We start from the raw sequence: 21,257 nt of genomic DNA, 5'->3' as shown, positions 1-21,257 counted from the left end.
TGTATGTACCGGTACAGGTTGGGGGATGACCTGATGGAGAGGAGCTCTGAGAAGAGGGACCTGGGTGTCCAGGTGGGCAACAGGTTGACTGTGAGCCAGCAGTGTGTCCTGGTGACCAAGAAGGCCAATGGCATCCTGGAGTGCAGTAAAAAGAGTGGCCAGCAGGTCAAGGGAGGTTGTTGTCCCCCTCTACTCTGCTCTGGTGAGGCCTCACCTGGAGTATTGTGTCCAGTTCTGAGCTTTCCGGTACAAAGGAGACAGGGATCTCCTAGAAAGAATCCAGTGGAGAGCTACAAAATGATAAAGGGCCTGGAAATGCTTGTGAGGAAAGGCTGAAACACCTGGATCTGTTCAGCCTTGAAAAAAGAAGACTCAGAAGGGATCTGATCTATGTCTATAAATATCTAAGGAGCGGGAGGCAAAGGGACAAGGTTGGACTCTTCTCAGCAGTGTGTGGTAATAAGATTAGGAGAAATGGTTACAAACCAATGCATTGGAAGTTCCTTGCAAATGTGTGTGGGAACTTCTTCACAGGGCAGTGATGGAGCAGTGGCACAGCTGCACAGAGAGGTGGTGGAGTCTCCTCCTCTGGAGATATTCAAGACCTGCCTAGATGCCTACCTGTGCAACCTGGTCTAGAGAGCTACTGTGGCAGGAGGATTGGACTAGGTGATCTCTAGAGGTCCCCAACCCCTTCAATTCTGTGATAATATCAGTTACAAGGAGAACTTTGAAAACATCTCATCTGAGAGCCCATAGATTTCTGAGGCCCTTTGAAACACATACAAGCTGAGCACAGGAAGAGATAATCTCACTTATAAATAGAAAATGTTTTTCGTTCCCTTAAGTTTTCTGAAAAACATGCCATACCAAAAGTATCTACATGTCATTTATTACATTATCCTTTCCATACTAGGGAATTAAAACTTCTACTGAGATATGATTTGTCTACAGAAGTGTTACTGAAGTGCAAGAGGTCTCAATGGAACTGAACAGGACTGTATGTATCATAGCATTTATAATGATACATCATTTTTAATAGCTAATGTCAACAAAAAAAATTTCTCATCAACATCTTCAATGGAAATAAGTCTTTGATATGACAAAATATCTGTTGGAAATAATCAATAAATATTCTGTTATTTAATAATAAATACATCACTCAGTGATAAAAGAAACCACCTGGATTCTGAAAAGCTAATTAGTGAGCAATATGACTGCTGTATACAAAGCCAAAAATCTATAAATACTACTTTACCCAAGCATCAAATTATGATTTTACATCTTAACAAATAAAATTCATAAAACTGTGATCTAACCAGAATCTTCAAGCTTCTGTGAAGGTCTTAAAATCTCTAAGATAAGAATCTCTGACAGTCTTAGTTTTCAACATAGGATGATTTCCTTTCTAGTAAATCAGAATGACACACTGCATAGAGTGAAGTACGAGAGCCAGGAGCAAATGGCAAAATTCTTTTACGAAGAATGAAGCTAGAAAAAGGCTGAACTTTACTCTCAGACTGTTCCATCTCCAGGTAATATTTAATGAAATAGATGCTACATTCACCTTCTTATCTTGCAAGAAACGCTACTGTTACAATATCAAGCTTATTTATCACCTACCAACTAAGATAGCTTTAGTGCAAAATTAAAGCTGAATTTTGGGTTGCAATGAGAAATTGAGTTAATTTTAGTTTCACCCTGATGACTGTATACTTAAAATGAAAAATCATTCACTCTCTCTCAAAGCAAAGCTCTTATCTTTTCCTTTTACAGGGAAAATGGTCTAGAAATACATACATTGCATATGAGCATTTAGTTTTTGTCAGCAATCCAATTCTTATCTGATGAAGGCAACAGCACAGAAATGTAGCTGGAAGGAATATTTTATAATGCATATTTCTTTGAGGAAATATCATATTTAGACTAAATCATTTCTGACATTTCACTAATGATTTTATGAACAATTTGACCTTTGTTGCCTTCCTTATAAAGTGCAAGGTGTAGTCAACTACTAGGAGCAATGCCAATATAAAGGCTAAAGACGTGGAAAAAGTCCCATTTGGAAAAAACTTTTCATCAGCTGTCTAATATTTTATTTGAACTTTATGCCTAAACATTTATGTTTCACAGGAGACAAAGAAAAACTTAAAAAAAAAACATGAGTAAAAGGTCGCTCCCCTGAATTACTTGTGTTCTAATCAACAGAATGACAAAAACTAAAATCCAGAAAAAGGAAAACAGAATATTAAATAAGGAAACTGTTCACCACTGAGTAGTTGATTTGTTCATTAAAATCTCAAAGGTAGAAGTAATCCATCTTTGGAAACTGTGCTTATGTAGCAGAATGATATTTCTCTCATGCAACAGACACATTTTAGTGTAAATTCTCTGAACTGTACTAACTGCATGCAGGCATGGCAGGATGTAAAAGAGGCTGTCTTTTTTAAGGGTACTAAATGTCAAAAACTATTTAAATCTTAACTGGGATTTTTATAGATTTGTACCATCAGTAAAGACTGCCAATATATTCTTTGAACTGCTACGCTGGCTCTAGCTTGACAAACAGCAGTGTGAATACAAAAGTCACTACAAACACTCCTTATGGTCTTTTTTATGGAGTAAAGATCTCTTAGTTTGTGTGCATGCACTGGAGTCATGAGTAAACTGCTGAAATATTTGATTGCTTTAATTAAGAAAAATCTAAGCTTCTACATAAGCAAATTTTAGTGATTAAAAGTAGACTGCTTATGACTAACATGCTGGAGAAACTCATTGTAAGTATCAGACTATATTCATATCACAGTTCTTGTTTGATTACGTTCACTAAGAAGATACAATATGCAAAAATTTACTTTAGATGCTAATATTTGGGCTTCAATATGGACAGAATGTTCTGTGCAATCAAATCATGCAATTTTGTGTTTTATTTTTTATTTTTATCTTTTGCTTATCTGTAAAATGTGTCTGATATTAATGTTTCTTGTAACATAGTTCAAGATCTTTCCACTGTGAAGCATTCCTAGAGCTAGTAACACTAGAGAGACATAGCAGGAAATCTTGATTCTTGTGCATCTTTTAACATGATCACGCTTCAGTGCACAGAAAAAAAATGCTGTCAGATTCTGACCTGTAGTAAATGGAAAGGCAAGTGGTTAACAGAGGGCAAAATTATTTTAAAGCCTTAAAATGAACAGTAAAATCACTGCTGGATTCAATGAGGCATGAAGAACAACTGGAAAAGAAAAATCAACACGAAAATGCTGTTGGAAGCCTACACAGTAAGGTAATTATTTTGGTCTGAATTCTCTACCAGCAAGCCAACCATAGTCTCTGAAAGGCTGAGCTGTAATAAAGTCAAAACCACAGACAATAGAATCACAATAAATGGGACCAAAACCAATAGAGAACTTTGAACATTGCAAGTATTGCAAGTGATTTTTAAAATACTTGTAAAAATCAGTGAAGGAAAAGAATACCACAGTGGTAAAAGAAATCACGCAGTTATACTCTGAGGTTTGTAAAACAATTAATGACATCAACTGAGCCTTAATGATACAGTTGCAGACTTCAGCATCTGCACTGCATAGTCAAGTGTGTTCAAATTTGCTAATGCTTCTCTAAGAAAATAAAAAGGGCAATATCTTGTTTTTGTGGCTTCTAGTAGCCATAATGATAGTCTGCTTTTAAACAAAATGGACCACAGGAACTTAGTGTTACTAAAGGTTCTGTTTTTAAGTCTACACAAAAAGAGAATGTAAAAATAATATAGAAAGGATAAGCAGTACAAAGCACAGTACAATCTGGATGTACTGCTTATACATACATTAGGGAATATACTGAATTATATTATATATAGGTAACAATATCAGTAACTGGTCTTTCAGCTGATGCCTCCATTACCAGTTTTCTTGTCTTGCCAGTGACATTGAACAGGATGCATTCCCCACCATCTACTGGAAAATTTCTGGGCACCTAGAATTCTTGGTAATGTTCTCCCAGAGATTTAAGTTCCACTTTTGAGGGTGAATAAGGCCTCGGTACTACTCAACTTACTTCATTAATGCCACTAAGCATGGAGGCTTCCTTTTTTTTCAGGAAAACATGCAGCTACATCATATGATACTAAAATCTGATTTACTATTTCCTTCCTTCCTTCCTTCCCTGATTATAAAAAGAATAATCAGGAAAGTTTTACTCTGCCTCTTTCATGGCTTGGAAAGGTTGAAAAAAAACACAATAATTCTCACACAGTACGCATCTCTCTCAGATGAGGACTTATATATAACTTTATGCTTACTATTAAGAACACAATAGCAGGTGGTTTGTAGTTTGTTCTGTTTTTCATATGGAACCAACTTCATGAAATCACAGAGTTGGAAAAGACCTTAAAGACCATGTAGGTTCACAGCTCCCCCCCCCCACTATGTGCATGGACACCACCCACCATATCAGGCTGTCCAGGGCCCCACCTGACCCAGTTGCAAATGTCTCCAGGGATGGAGAATCCACAGCTTCTCTGGGCAGCCTGTGCCAGTGTCACACCACCTTCTGAGTAAAGAAGTTCTTCCTTATATCTAATCTAAACCTACCCTCTTCTACTTTAAAGCAATTACCCTTTGCCCTTGTACTGTACTCCCTGACAGAGTCCCTCCTCGTCCTTCCTGTAGACCCCCTTGTATTTGAAGGCCACTGTATCATCTTTTCAGAACTTCCTTTTCTCTTCTTTCCCCTCAACTCTCAACTCCAACTTGAGCATACTTCTCCACTAATGAGTTTGTATATGCTACAGTTTTATGATTTATTGCACTGTTCATTATGTACAAAGATAATTTGACTACAAGAGGGTGAAAAATACATTAAAAAAAAGTTTCTTACAGTTGTGAATTATCTGATATATCTCTTCTAGCTACAACTCAGAAGACAAAATAAGCAAGAAAATACCAATTGCCTTGGAATTACAAGTACGTCATAAGTACATTAAAATAGTATCAAATAGAAGCAGCACAAATAAGGGTCTTTTTCTTGCTGACATTCTTCAAAATTATGAGGAAAAAAAACAAGCAAATCACTGGAATCAGAGAACACATATAAACTTGGTCAAATCTGAAGTTCTTTATGAGACTTCCATTACTAATAACCCTTTCTGCAAGTTGGCTGACTAGTCATATACAAAATGGGCAATTCTTCACACTACAGAAAAGCTATTGAAGTAATCATTAAAAATCATACATTTTCAGATAGTAGGGAACCTTGTAGCTGCTAATAAACAAATAGCAATCAAGCACTTGAATAAACTAACATTATCATTTCCATTTCTAATATTACCGTATTCAGTTCACACAACTAAACAATTGCCAGTCCTCAGTCCTCAATAAAGGAAAAATCCTGCCTGCCTCATGTGAACTGCTATAGCAATTTAACTTTTCCTTCTAAACCAAGAAGTTGCAGCAGTTCTGCAGGTTTGGATTTTTTTTTTTTCATTCTTTCTTACACAGGAGAAACTGTCTGAGGAAAGCTGTCTTTCTCATAGTGCAAGTCTCTAATTAAAACACATAGAAAAAGGCTGACCCAGATTTTCCGGTGGGGAGAATTTAGAATTTAATCCCTGCAAACCTACTCAAACAAACCATGAAAAAGGTAAACAATAATATTTACATGCAATCATCATTGACTGTCTTGTTCAGTGCAGGAATCTTAAATAAGAGTATTTAAAGGAAAAAAAAAACCAAAAACAACTAGCACATGCAGTGGTATCAGAATAACGTAACAATTTATTCAGTTCCGTACTTTATATATACTACCATACTTTGATAGGCATGAAACTCTTGAATGTTTTATCAATCCCAGCAGTATTCATAACATTCTGACAATGTTTATTCATATCTACTCCAAAGATAATGCATGTCAGTGTAAGCTTTAGTGCTAGTAAAAGGGCAGCATGCATGAAATAAAATAGCAACACCATGTCAGCCGATTTGTAATTGTTTTCTGTTCAGCGGCAGGATGACCAGCTGTCAAACAAAAATCTCTCTGCATGAGGTAGGCTGTTAAATTGTCAGCTACTTGGAAAGTTTTAAACCTCTCTAACTACTGAACATCAAGCAACGTTAACATTTAAATTATGTTGTCAATATGTTCTACTTCATTAGTTTCAAAGTACTTCAACAAACTCGATGTGAAAAGATGGGTCACTTTTTTATATTTTCTCTGGCACTGAGGTCCCCTTCTGTCAGACTGACAAGGAGCCTTAAGAGGTTTGCTGCCTTCTGGGACATTGCCAAGAAGAGTACAGCACCAAGAACACAGAATACTATCCACTATTGTCCTTTCATATGGGCGTGAATGACACTGGAAGCTGGAATATGGGCAGAATCAAAGACTATGAGTCCCTGGGAGTGCAAGTGAAGCACTGGTGCCCAAGTTATCTTCCTTTCAATTTGCCAGTTGGAGGAAAGAGGGAAGACAGAAATAGATACATACAATGCTTACCAATTCCTGGTAACGTAGATGGTGCCAGCACCAGGATTTAGGATTTTATAATAAAAGACACTATGAAGATCATAATCTCTTAGGGAGAGATGGGATCCACCTGTATAGAAGAGGCAGGGCAATGTGTGACATCAGGCTGTCCTAGTGAGGTGGGCTTAAAAATGAAGGACTCGGGGACTGGGGTGCAAAATGGCAACACTCACATGAGGCCAACCAGAACAAAGTCAAATATTCCTTAGCTGCTTCCCATGACATGAGCCAGAAGAGGCCAGTCACCTCAAGAGTGTGTACAGCTATGGGGTATCCTCTTGCATCCATCAAGTGACACCTACATCCTCTGCTCCCTTTTCTTCCCTGAAGTATCTGTCTACCAATTAATTCAGCATGGGGAACAAACAGGAAAAATTATACATCTGTGTGCTGTCACAGGGCCATGACCTCACCGTGATCACAGAGATGGGGAGGGACAACTCACAAAGACAGACCAGCAAGGTGAGGTGGTGGAGTTGCTGGGGGCTGCTTTAGAAGCAGTGACCATGAAACAATGGAGTCCAGGATCTTAAATGGAAAAAACAAGGCAACACGTAGGATTGCAACCCTGGATTTCAGGAGAGCCAATTTTGACCTTTCCAAAGACCTACTTGGAGATATCCTATTCTGGCATTCGAAGGTAAGGGGGGGTGAGGGGGCAAGAGAATTGGTAGACATTTAATCACCACTTTTTTCAAGCTCAGTATCAGTGTATCCCTAGGAGTAAGAAGTCGAGCAGAAGACCCACATGGATGAACAAGGAATTCACAGAAAAACTCAAATGGAAGATTTATGGAGTGCAGAAATAAGGTCAGACCACGTGGAAGGAATATAGGAACATTGTCTGGGCATGCAGGGTTGTGACAAGGAAGGGTAAGGCACACCTGGACTTAAATGTGTTGACAGAGGTAAAGGACAACAACAAAGGCTTTTTAAAGTATGTCAATAGCAAAAAGAAGACCAGAGAAAATGTGTGTCTGCTGCTGAATGAGGTACATGCCTTGACAATCTCCTTTACAAAAGAAAGGCTGAGAGATCTGGAACTGTTCAGCCTTTAAAATAGAAGTCTGAGGAGGGAATCTTAACAATGTTTATAAATACTACACAGGAATCAAGTGGATGGGGCCACGCTGTTTTCAGTGGTGTCCAGCAAAAGAACAGGTGGCAGTGAGCACAAACTGGAACACAGGCAGTTTCATACAAACATGAGAAAGAAGTTTTGAGGGTGACAGAGCACCAGAGCAAGCTGCCCATAGAGGCTGTAGAACTGGTTTTGTTCTCTGGAAATATTGAAAACCTACCTGGACACACTCACATGTAACCTATCTATTCTAGGGAATCAGCTTCATCAGAGAGTTGAGTCAGATGATCTCCAGGGATCTCTTCCAACCCCTACCATTCTGTGATTCTTATAAAGCAAGGATTGCTGCTTTCAGTTCTATTGCTTAGGTTCTGTTGCTCTAAGTGTTAAATCAGTTGGTAATTCCCTAATCACATGCCTTTCTCTCAATTGCTTTTGCTAAGTAGAATTTGCATTTAATCTTAAGTATGTCTTAATTAGTTGATAGTTAATATTCTTGAAGTCATTTTCTTCTAAGATGCCTAAGTAGAAATGGCACTGATTTTGATGAAGACAAATACTCCAATGTTTCTCACATCTGCTGGTTATGCAAAAATGTAAGAAAGTTAGTTATTGTAACAGTGTAAGGATATGAAAATAATGTTGAACTGTAAACTGCTTATGTGTTGTGTGTGTGCTAATATGCTGTCATTATGGTTTCAATGTGAAATTCAAGAAATGTCACACTGTTCCTTACTAAAAGAAAACAGCAGTTGAGTCCATTATTCAAACAAATACATGTTTATGAAATTCATGATGTTGTATTTTATTTTAAATGATAAACTTCCCAGCACGAGTTCATAAACCTTTGTATAGTTTAATTGTGATTGCACATACAGAACACCTACACACAGGGAAGGCCGTTGTTTCCTTCTTCACCATGCAAATATTGAAGATGCATATGCAAAATAGAAGACACAGTTACCTTCAAAAAAACAAACTTAAATTATAAAATGTTTTTTGGATTTTTTAAAGCGAACACTTGCAAGGGAAAAAGACTACCATGGCAGGAACAAATGCAACCCAAAAGGAATATATCTGGGAGTTTAGAAATCCACCATATTTAGTGTTTCTTAAAGGAAGGATTAGAGCATGCAAACATACTTGAGAAAAAAAACTAAGAAATAAAAATCTCAGTAAAACACCACATTTTCCAAGCATGTAAATGTGAAACACTAATTTTACAAGCAGTAGTAACTTCTTGATGATTAATGACTATGTACAGTCCTCACTGAGTATTCATAAGTTCATAAGTTCATAAGGTTGGAAAGGACCTATAAGATCATCTAGTCCAACCATCCTCCTATCACTATCTCTACCCAACTACTAAATTAAGTCCTTTAGCACCTCATCTAAACGCTTCTTGAACAGCTCTAGGGATGGTGCCTCAACCACCTCCCTAGGCAGGCCATTCCAGTGCCTGACCACTCTTTCAGAAAAGAAATGCTTCCTGAGGTCTAATCTAAATCTTCCCCGGCGCAACTTGTGGCCATTCCCTCTCGTCCTGTCATTACTTATCAGGGAGAAGAGACCTACCCCCTCCTCACCACAACCCCCCTTCAGGAAGTGGTAGAGTGCAATAAGGTCTCCTCTGAGCCTCCTCTTCTCCAGACTGAACAATCCCAGCTCCCTCAGCCACTCCTCATAAGACTTGTGCTCCAGGCCCCTCACCAGTTTTGTTGCCCTTCTCTGAACACGCTCCAGGGCCTCAATGTCCTTCTTGTAGTGAGGGGCCCAAAACTGAACACAGTACTCGAGGTGCGGCCGTACCAGAGCTGAGTACAGGGGGATGATCACCTCCCTGCTCCTGCTGGCTACACTATTTCTAATACAGGCCAGGATGCTGTTGGCCTTGGAAAGAGTGACTTTAAGAACCCCCATAGAGATGGAAAAGTCTAGTTCCAGCTGATGTATCCAAGCACTTCTGTTGCTTCTATGTAAGCAGACTAATAAATGCTACCACTGCTCCTCTGCTCTAGTTTAAATACTAATATGTTTTATATCCCTCCTCGCAATACAGTGTATTAGTAGCTCTGTAGAAAGAATGCAGATACAGGTAAGATACTTGTAAAACACAGGTGATTCATAGAGAAGCTGAAATATTTGAAAGCTGTTCTGTTGCTGACATAAGACAGCACTAGTTCCAAGAATGTCTTTCCTGTCCATTAGCTCATCTAAACTTATAGTCACTCGGGTTTTCAAGATAAGTGATCCTTCACTAAGAAATCAAGTTCGGTATTCCTTAATGTACCAGGTAAAGGTAGGGCCCTGCATCATATACATAGCTGTTGAACAATCAAACTCAGAGTTAATGTTCCTTACTTTGAAATAACGAAAGACAGGAAAGGACAGTTCTGAAGCAAATGAAGAATGTGTATTTCTTTCTAAAATTGTTTCAGATAAAAAAATGTTTCTAGAAGTTCTTTGGGCATAACTGGTTTAAAATAATGAACTCACACATTCAGATGCAATATTAATGCCTCCAGTAATCCCATTTTCATGTCTGGTAACAGAAGAATATATGTATCTCCCCTTATATTGGAGTCATCTATCAGGATTACAGTCATGTAGATGCAGACTAAATTCGACAGATAAATAAAATCAGGGAAAGGAATGGTATATCTTAATTCAAATAATATTTTTCCAATATCGAATGCAGTGCTGTCTGTCACATATGTAGGAAGGCCAGACCAAACAGCAGTATGAAAAATAATAATAATCTATAACTTTGTTAACTCAGATGTATGTTAGTACAGTAACCTGAGACACTTATCTGGGAAAAACACGTGATTTACCGTTTTACCACAAAAGTGTAAACTTATTTACCTTTGAATTCTTTACTCAAAGAAAACTAAAATAAAAAAGAAGAAAAAAATGTTCTAATTTTCTTTTCATCCTAAAAAGGAGAACACCGTGGTATCTATATTCAAGTTTTACTTATTTATGTATCCTACATTTTTTTCCCCACAATTCTTTTCTAGATTTACTCAGGTTGTACAACTAAATTATATATGTTTCATCCAAAAATAGGGATTTTTTCTATTCTGCATATATTTATATACAGAATTTCCTAACTGGTTGTGAGAGGAGCACCAGTATCAATTCCCCACATCATACACTTGGCAATATGCGAAGCTCCCGATAGAAAGGAAATATACATATACCACTTTTATACATGAGATCAGCTCCTCCACTGTACATGTAGAGGCACAGAGAGGGATCGTCCAGCACTAACAGTGCCTTAATAAGTAACAGCCATTTTATCTTCCATACTGCATGGTAAGTTACTGAGAAAACACAGTGCTTATTTTGTATTATGCACACTGTCAAAAATTATCTTTACTAGTTCTGATACCACTGAATATCTATCAAATGGCTATATTTGAATGGGCTGTTGGTAATACTATGAGTCTCACTGAAAAAAAAAAAGTAAAGACTTAACTAAATAGAAATACTGAAAATTAATCCAAATTAATTAAAATACAAATTTGAAGATTAGTTGGTCTGTAGTAACATTTCATATGGCTATCCTCATTCAGAATGAAAGCACAACATCTTAATAAGCAGAGATTAGGACACTTTAATTTTTAGTAAGAGAAGTCACATGTGCATTTAATATGGTTTAATTAATTCTCTTTTGCACCTAATTTGCATACTTTCTGGTATAGGACACCACTAAAAAGAGTCTGTTCTGACTTCCTTGCACTTTCCCTTCAGATATTTGTAGACATTGTTAAGATCCCACTCAGTCCATACCTCAACAGATTGTTTGTGAGGATCTTAGAGTGGATGGTGTCCAAGGCCTTTACTGCAGTTTATGAAGACTATATTCATCGTTCCCCTCAAATCCTTTTGTCTCAAACACCCATCCTCATGGCTGTTGATCCCTCTTTTTCCTGCCTATGTGACAACCCTGGGTGCTTGGGTAAGAGTCATGTGAGTACCTCCTGAGTTGGCTATCTCCCCTGAGATGAGTCCACACAAAAGACTTCTCCAGCCACTGAGCTGCAGCGTATCTTATTCTTTATCCTTGCCCCAGGATGTATTCATATGTGTCCCTCAGACAAAGGATTTCCCAACCCTCGCCCGGAACTTACTTAGACTTGTTCACCAGCAAGCTTTGAGGCAATGGCATAAAAAATAACACCCGTAACCCAAGAATGCCAATTCAGTATTTTCAATAGCTTCTTGGAGAATCTAGACATTCCCTAACCAGAGAAAGAAGATTTTTCCTACCTCTTGACAGGTACTTGAAGCATTTTCAAGGTTCATTTGTTACTGTAGTCTTACTAAGTATGATAAAGAACAGAGAACGCAACTGTATTGATCATAACCAAATGCAGTCGACTTCCAGCATCAGATAAGCCAATCAAACAATCTTGATATGAAAGAAAAAGTAATTTTGATGACAGGCTATGGTACCATTGAGAATAAAAATCAATATCAGTCTTGGGACCAAGTGAGATCAATATGTCAGACCAATAGGCCATTTTAAGCAGAGTGGAGAAGAGAGGAAAAGTGCTGAAAGAGCTATAAGGAAATAAGAAGACAGTGAAAATCTGGAAGGATGGATCTCTTTAAAATTTATAGCGTATTTCTAAGAACACTTGACAAAAACACCAATTTGCCATAAACAGATACAGGTGATCTCAAGATTATACGGCCTTTCTCATGCCCAACCACAATTTACAAAGCCAGAAAAAGATACGAAACTATGGGTTCAATAAATAAATAAATCACTCAAATTGTTTGTAAAGTGTTACAGAAATTCTACAATGTTTAACAATGTAGAAAAAAATGTCTTTGATGGATTCTAGAAAATTTAGCAGTGTAATTTTGAACATTAGTAATGGATTTAAGATGTATTAGATGAATTTTGCATTTTCAAATATTTTAGCATAGCACTATGTCTGTTTGTTTATAAAATGAATTGGAATTATTTCTCCACTGGATATCATCAAACTTAAATGCATCAGATGTGGACATGTAGAGAGCTGTATAATTTCAAAATTTTAACATGCATTTTACTTAATTATTATTATAGACCTTTCACTCTTCCTCCAATAAGCTCTAGACTGAGCAGAGAACAGTTCTGTGAAAAAGCTATGGAACGTCAATGATTTCAAATCAGTTCAACCAAAAATGACTTAATTCTGATGTTCTTCTAAATTTGATTAAAATTCAGGGATCCGAGTTACGAACAGAAGCATCAGAAAGAAATAATGGGCAAGACTACAAAAACAATAGCATGAAAACTGTGTGACAGCTCCCCCAATATCAGTAGAAGACAGCGCTTGCCACAGTCAATCTTTTCAACAGTCTCTACACTGAGAAATGCTAAATATCTGTAACTTTTATGATCTTCAAGCTTCTAATATTCTGCATAAATATGAATTTTGGAGGAAAACTTCACAAATCTAAGCTCAACAAATCATAATGTTGCATCACAAACGTATCCATACATACTCCAGTACAGCAACTTCATCAAATATTTTCCTCCAATATTTAAATATTATTCTTCTCTCTAATGCAAAAGCATAATCCACAGATGATAAGCATGACTAAGGACATACAGTTGACAGAATATTACATAAAGTTTTCAGTTTGTCAATTATCTAGTATCTTACTGCTGTAAAATCACAGATTTGCACTAAGTTAACAATTAGATATTCATAAACATGTGATCCTTCTTACAACTCACATATACCTGTTACTTAAAAGGAGGTTAAGAGAATAAGGAAATATTTTATGTACTAAAAGATTATTATAAACATTTTCTTTGTGTTATTCATTCAGCTATAGCTAGTCACTCTAGAGACTTGTCACTGTATGTGATATGACAGCTCAATTCAATCACAGTTAAAACAGAGGACTCAAGAGGTGTAAAGGAGATCAGTGCCACTGTCATGTTTACACATTTCTGAGGAATAGTTTTATAATTAATTTCATGGATGCTTCTGTCAGTGTCCTACTACTGGCAGATAAAATTTAGTCTTCAGAGAACATCTTTTTATCCATCCTGCAGTGAATATCTTCTTATCATTACAAGTGGAAGGCACAGCATGCCCTTAGGCTGCTCAGACTGTGAATTAACCTTGTCTTTTGGAAATATTTTCATAATTGATTCCTCTGTAGAAGACTAAAACTAACCATGCTTCTACTGTTTTTCTTTTTCCCAGTCTCTCAGCATATGTATTCAGAGAAAGAGTTCTCAGTAAAGCAATCAGAGGTAAACAGCAATACACCTTATAAACGTATGCTAAATTAAGGAAAAATCATTGCCATGCAGGAAAATTAAAAATAACAGAAACTCATTTGAGAACCTAGAGATAACACAACTTCTATGTTTTGGAAAATTGTGCAACATTAAGGAGTCACAGAAATTTGACAGATTTATATCTGTTCGAGAAATCAATTGCAACCTGCTGATAAATTAGGCTCCTTTTCTCTACTAGAGAGGTCTCATTGGCTTTCTAGAAGCCTTCCACAAAAATGTAAGAAGCATCCAGTTAGCACTGCGCTTTCTCTCCTCCCTCCCTCTCTTCTGAAACTACTAATTCAGAAACTTATCAGTAAAATATCAGTAAAAATAAATTATGCCTCAAGTCATTAAAATAATACCAGATATCCAATAATTCCTAAGGAAAGCATTACAATGCTAAGCCATGAATTACTCCCATATTACATCAGGAAGCTAAACAGTAGTAAATGCTAGCAATAAAGTTGCCTTTGTATAAGGCTTTTTGTTGTTGTTGTTGTTTTTTTTTAAACAGTGTAATCACGTGCTTCTTGTTTTTCCACTGGGTCACTTCCTCCCTCAGTTCGCACACTAGATGCTCCTTAATGAGTAGCTATTTGGTATTTTTAGTTCTACTGTCTTCATTCAACGCCTGGGTCTATGCTTTGTTTACAATACATTAATTAAAATTGTTATTAAAACAGAATCTGCATTTTTTTCCCTAAGATCTTTCTACGATGTCTATCAGATGCCCAGTATTACCTTTATTTTCCAAACACTTAATCTGTGATGGGTCAGTAATATTTATATTTTGCCCATGTTTAAGAAAAAGAGAACAAATTTAAACCTCGAAGAATGAGACAACCAAAGCTAGCTGTCTAAAAGATAAAGCATTCATTACTACAAAATGCCCACTTAATCCCCAAAGGAGATATATGTTTCACAAATTAGTAGCAGGGGAAAACATCACGCAAGCACAATTAAATAATTAAAGACTTCATCTGCTACATTCTCCTAAGGATGAAACAACCCAAATTTCCTACTGCTCAGCGTCTTCACTTTGCAACCTACATTACTTAATTTTGACTTAATATTTCTTTCAAATTTTCTAGCTTAAAACAGAAGCCAAATGAAGAACAGTAATTCTGCCACAGGTATTGGGCTGACCCCACACACCTACTGCTCTGGCCAGAGATCTCATGAGACAAACGCAGGAGTAGAATAACACATTGCATTCCAGCTCCAAAAAGAATGAATTTCTTAGGCTTCTTATCCATGCTCATTCTCCAGATGCTACTCCTAGTCAACTACCTTACTGCCTCTTTTACCCAGCCCCAAAAAGTTCTCATCTAATCCATCCTTGCGCTGTCACCAGGCTGAATCTGTCTCCAAATTTACTTTTTGTCTTGGCTGTATACAGACATTCTATATTTTCCATTCTCTCACTTTGTTTCAAGTAAGTTCAGGAAAAAAAATAGGGACACAACTTTTCCTCAGCTCTTAATAACATTGCTTCATCAGTTCCAGTTTCTCCCTCTTTTTCTCCCTGTTTCATCAGATCCTACGTATAAATATGTTTCCCTCTGCAACACTCTTGCGTCTGTACGTAGCTCTCAAAAGCTACCAATCCCCCAGAACTGGAAAGGATCACTGGGAACACTGGAGAGTGCTCCTCAGATGCTCTGCTTTGGAATAATAATTGAAGCTGAGTATGTTTCATTCTTAGTTTGAAGTGGTTTTAATTATTCAAGTGGAGGCATTTACACATTATCTTCAGGCTCTTTCAATTGCCTTAGAAACACTCATTTTGTGAAATCAAATACTTCTCAGCTGGTAAGAGGATTTTTATATTAATCAGTGCTCAACACAAGTTAAGATGTTAAGATCTGAAAGAAAAGTCAAAAAAAAAAGGAGCAACTTAAGGCTTAAAGAACAAATAATAAAATATTTATTCTGTCTCAATGTGACCATTTATCAACATATTAGTTCCAACACTTATTAAGAAAATATAGCATTAGTTCACAGGAAATCAGAAAAATATAATTAGGCCTATGAAACTTCTATTTTCCCCTGGATGAAAAATTGACTTACATAATATCTAATGAGATTATACTGTACTAGAACATTTTACCATATATATTACTTATTAGCACTGTATAAAATCTCCCAATAAAATGGTATTTATTTTATAGATATATAAAATTGTTAGTATATTTTTTAGTATTATATGTAACATCTATGAGTATATATTTTTTTTAAACTATTTTCTGAGTCTGATTCTAAGTAATTAACTAATGACGCAAACCTGAGACTGAAATGATAATCCATCCAAAAGGTCATAAATCCTTTTTTTTTAATTTACTTAACATACTTGCAGCAAAATTTAAAGGGGCACAGGGAAATAACATAACGCAAAAAACTGACCCTCCCCAAACCCAAACACTTTAAAATGCATCCACAATTTCCACTCCAGTATTTTCACTACAACAAAGCTTGAAGTCTGATCAGGACCAAGATTCTGCTATGCAGGTTTCTATGAAAACGAAACCTTATGCATCAAATTCCCTCCTCCTAGTTTGCCTACTCCTAACGCAAGCAGTTACTGTAACTTCCAGCTTTTCCATCCAGTTGTGCCATCAAAACCAAAAGCAGATTACTAGAAGTATGCATCATAGGAAACATGTAGTTGCACTCTTTGTATTAGATTTTGGAATTATTTGTGTTTCCCCCAGTACAGAAGTCTCTATTTCCAGTCACCCAATAAGTTTTAAGTACATGAGTACATACTTCTCCACAAAGCTGTTACAGCACTTTATAAGTAACAATGTAAAATTCAGCAAAATTATCTGACTAAACAAATCATTTGATTAAAACTAATAAAATCATTTGATTAAAACTAATAAAAATATCTGATGGTTAAGTTAAAAAACAAAGTTAATCATATATATTGTGGACATTCATGTCACTATAGGCATTGTCTGTACCAAGTTAAACTCTGTATTCAAACTCACTTGACAAACTGGAAACAAAGATCTACTGTACTGACATCAGTTGCAACACTTTATTGCACTACCTAGATGAAACTTTCATTTTGTTTAACTTATCTCTTAAACTGAAATCATCATATCGTGTTCCAGGCTAACTATAACACATACTGAGAAAGTAAGTAAGGTATTTAAGTCATCTCATAAAATGAAATTGCATTGTTATACAAACACTAAAAGCATCCGTTGTGATATGGAATTTAATAGGGATATGTTCATTTCCCTAATGTCAAGATAAGAGACAGAAAAGGAATTGGTATGACATTAAATGCAACCTTTCATTGACAGAGGAATTATCGATTATAAAGCTTCCTGATTCCATATAGTTTCAGCAGTACTGTGCACTAAATCCTCTTTGTATTTCCTTTATATTAAATAAAGCAAATACTGTTCAGCAGAAATGCCTTAAAAATCCAATGCCCCGAAACATTCCAGTGCCCTAAGAATACCAATTTTAAGAACTTTAAAAAGCGTATCTTACCATCACTAGCAAACTCTGATGTTTGCATCTAATAAAAATACTCTTTTTGTTGTTTTCAGACAAACCAAAACAAATAAAGGATATGATTATACACTATCTTGTATGTTTACAGTGAAGAACAAAGTATGCATCATACATTTCTTTAAAATGCCCATGAGAGTCAACCCAAAAGCTGCCAGACAGAAAAGAACTTTTTAAATCAATTCTGTAATGACATTAGCTGAGAAATTAATATTGGGAAATGATGACTAATGCACCTATAACCAGGTTCCTGTAAGTGTATTGCAGTATGTGCTGAAAGAAACTGTCATTAGCCACCATATTTTTTGACTAATTGACTGCTGAGCATTGGCCAGATTCTGTTCTTGGTTCCCTTGCAGTATTAACTCAATAATTCAATGTAATTAGTTTTTGAATTTGGTTCTTGATTCTCCTTAAAGGACTACATCATAAAGTGACACAAAGTAGGTAATTTATTATTAAATAATCATCAAAAAATGAATTAGACTGATGGTTTCTTATTTCAATCCACATAATAGAAATGGCAAAATAAATAGAGTCTTAAACCTAGGCACCCCTATAAACTTTCCATTGAGTCTTAGTATTTCCCCTTCATGAAATTGAATGAAGACTAACAGCTACTCATTTAGCATATACCAAACTCTAGTATACAGGATATATTAAACCATCCAAAAATATTTTAAGTAAAAATGGTTGCACCAGAAGACCAGTTTATTTCCTGAAGATTATATATTTAAATAGATATCTATTGTAAAAAGACATAAAACCACAAGCTGAAAATTAACAAATGAAATGTTAACAATGAATTAATCAGGAATCTACAGAAGAGAATGTAAAATGCATGAAGACGCATGCTTTCTTCAAAATTAAATTCAATAAAAGAAACAACAAATATTTCAGAAATTAGTGGTTCTAGGTCTAGAGAGAAATAAAGTGATAAATTCCTATAGGACCATCTTATAGTCTCCTAGTTAGTCATGCTAGCTGAATAAGAGAAATAAAGGAAATATACACTGCTCTTCAGATTGCACAGCACTGGAGCCACTCCATGCAAAGAAGTTAACTTAATCTGTTTGACATTTTTATTTTTCATATCTAATCTGAGCAAAACAGGTTCATTCGCCTTCTGTATGTTTTATAAACTACCAACACCATTATTACGCTACCATTACAAAAAGGGAACTGCTCACCTTTGTTACATAAGCATAGACTGATATTACTAGAGTTTTGAACTTGTATTCCATCGTAACAAAGACCAGACTTGTGCCACCCATGTACAGGCAGATACCAAAAAAGGAACTTGTGGCCCTCAGCTACACAGAATTTCAGAAACAATTTTACTATTTCAAGGAGTTGCAGGTATTTGCACATACACAGAGCCTTACTGTTGCCATGGCTCCCGCTCCCAAAGTCAGCCATCACTCATGGCTGAGAGACAGAAAAACAGTAGAGTTCTTCCCCTTCCCTGTGGAGCTAACCCAAAAATTACTGAGCTTGAATAAGGTCCAGAGGAAATCTGCCCTTGAAAATAAGACCTATTTTATCAATAGACACATGCAGTGATAGCAAGCCCATTATGTTATAAAAATGGTAAACGGATATATTATTTAAACCTTCCTACAAAATGAGTAAGTAATTTCAGGATAGTATCTGAAGATCAGAAACACACTACTGACACCATAGTCACTGCTGGTACCTGTGCTTGAGTTCAGCCCAAAGATGATAACCTAAAAAACATAGAGTGAACCAGTATTCTGCAAACATTTTCAGCAGAAGTAATTTCATAGATTTGGAGGAAATGCTGTCAGAACTAATTTTGCTCCATTTACATACTACTAACATTAATGTGTCTGTTGCAGTAGAAAATTAGCCAGATTTCTCACTTTAAATCACACAAATTAAAGTCTTTAAATCACACAAATATTTTTGAAACGTTTTCACAAACTGCCATAGCTACAGAGAAATAAAGCAAATTCATCTACTGTAAAATATTTTTTTTCTAAATGGCATTAAATAATTTAATAATCATGTATACGATTTTCGTGTGCATGGGTGGAAGTATGTCTTGCATACTTTGTATACATGCAGGAATAAAATCAATTAAAAAAAATCTCTCTAATTCTGTCACTACTAAAATCTAATCTGTAGCATGACACTTCAGACACAGTTCTCTAACTATTAAGATGACTTAAATGACCAATTTCTAACCAATCTTAGAGTTTCCACAAGTGAAAGGAGCTTTTTTGGTGAATGGACTTTCTTTGTAAAATCCCCTGAAAGGTTGACTAAGAATAAATATTATGAGAAAGTTCTTTCCACAGTAAATGTTGCAGTTCCAGTTATATAATAAAATACATCTAAATTTATTATAGCCTGTGGAATGACAACCTGGGGTACTGACTGTCATATTTTTTTCAGCCTGAATGAAAACCCTGATTACTGCAATCCACTGTGGAAAGAGAATGACAATCATAGGCCCCCAGCAACAACACAGGAGGATAATCTATTGTTTGGTACTGTCTCAAAGGCTGTAATGACTCTTATCTTTACAAGAAATTGACGAGAGAAGCTTATTCCAATTACATAAAGCAACCTCACAAACACTGCCATTTGATTCTAATTGTAAAGTAGAACACCGAGGTCAAGACATGTTATCCCATCTAATTATGCTTTAAACACATATAATAATGCAACAATTAACAAAAAGGGAAGATACGCATCAGCGTGGAGTTTATCTTAAACGAGAGCAATACATTTATAGAACAACACATTCTGAAAATTAAAACCCTAGCCTTTTTCATTTTATGAAATAAAAACCCAGGGAAAAACAAAACAAAACCACCTCTGTTTAAATATACTTTAGTTCCTTTTATCAAACCTCTCATGTCCAGGTAGATTTAAGAACACCTTAATTATAAGTAACACTGCTAACTTATGTCATAATTAGTGCTTTCTACACATTGTTTCTCTCCACAATCATTCTCACCCACAAAACTGAATGAAATTCCCTGTGTTTGGATCAAAATTATAGTAACATATGACAACACAAATTGTCTATTCAGTTAATTGAACCACGTTAACTGACAGTCAACAAGTCTTCAAGAAGTGATCAAAAAAACCTTCCTTCACTGTTATTCCAAATTTTGTATGAGGATTAATTGAAACCATGGTTTAGACATTGCAAGAGTGGCATTCTCTGAACTCTTTTTTACTGCAAGCTGTCTTGCAGCAAAACCACCCAAATTGCAAGATGCTTCTTGCCCACACTTTACAGAGCACAATCTGGATGCTCACACCACTATTTGAAGAGAGATACATATGCCAGAGTTGGACTAGATGGGAGCTACCTGGGAAGAGATGGTGGTGTGTGCTTAGAGGAATACTTAAGAGTAGCCTACAGGATTTTCAGTGGATGGGTACTGCAGGAGACATATTAAGGAGATGGATAGATCAGAGCTAGCTTGGAGGGACAGACTAAAGTCCAACCAACTAAGGTTGGTTGATAGTTATTTTGTTTGCTTCTACTGTACTATGCTATTCTTTCTCATGGGGTCCTAAGCAAAATCTGCTTGATATTACTGATGAACATCACAGAAGTGTAGGGATTGGAAAGGACCCCTAGAGATCATCCAGTGCAACCCTCTGCCAAAGCAGCTCCCTAGCCCAGGTTGCACAGGAACACGTCCAGGTGGGTCTTGAACATCTTCAGAGAAGGAGACTCCACCACCTCTCTGCACAGCCTGTGCCAATACTCCATCACCTGCACTGTGAAGAAGTTCCCACACACGTTTGTGAGGAACTTCCAATGCATAAGTTTGTGGCTATTTCCCC

The 21,257-nt window shown here is 36.3% G+C and overlaps 1 protein-coding gene and 1 long non-coding RNA gene across 2 annotated transcripts in view; one reads left to right on the top strand and one right to left on the bottom strand.

Moving 5' to 3' along the window:
- THSD7A (thrombospondin type 1 domain containing 7A) overlaps positions 1-21,257 on the bottom strand; it is a 262,887-nt gene that overhangs the window by 70,053 nt on the left and 171,577 nt on the right. The gene's annotated exons all lie outside the window — the stretch shown is intronic.
- LOC136058636 (uncharacterized) overlaps positions 8,966-21,257 on the top strand; it is a 418,135-nt gene continuing 405,843 nt past the window's right edge. Inside the window, exon 1 of the long non-coding RNA XR_010623141.1 lies at positions 8,966-9,148. This is a non-coding gene — a long non-coding RNA (uncharacterized LOC136058636). The remainder of the gene's footprint in view (positions 9,149-21,257) is intronic.

Source organism: Cyrtonyx montezumae, unplaced genomic scaffold (genome assembly GCF_038088225.1).
Source record: "Cyrtonyx montezumae isolate F1298 unplaced genomic scaffold, pur_monq_1.0 scaffold_8, whole genome shotgun sequence".
Taxonomy (NCBI): domain Eukaryota; kingdom Metazoa; phylum Chordata; class Aves; order Galliformes; family Odontophoridae; genus Cyrtonyx; species Cyrtonyx montezumae.
This window is presented reverse-complemented; position numbering and strand designations above follow the sequence as displayed.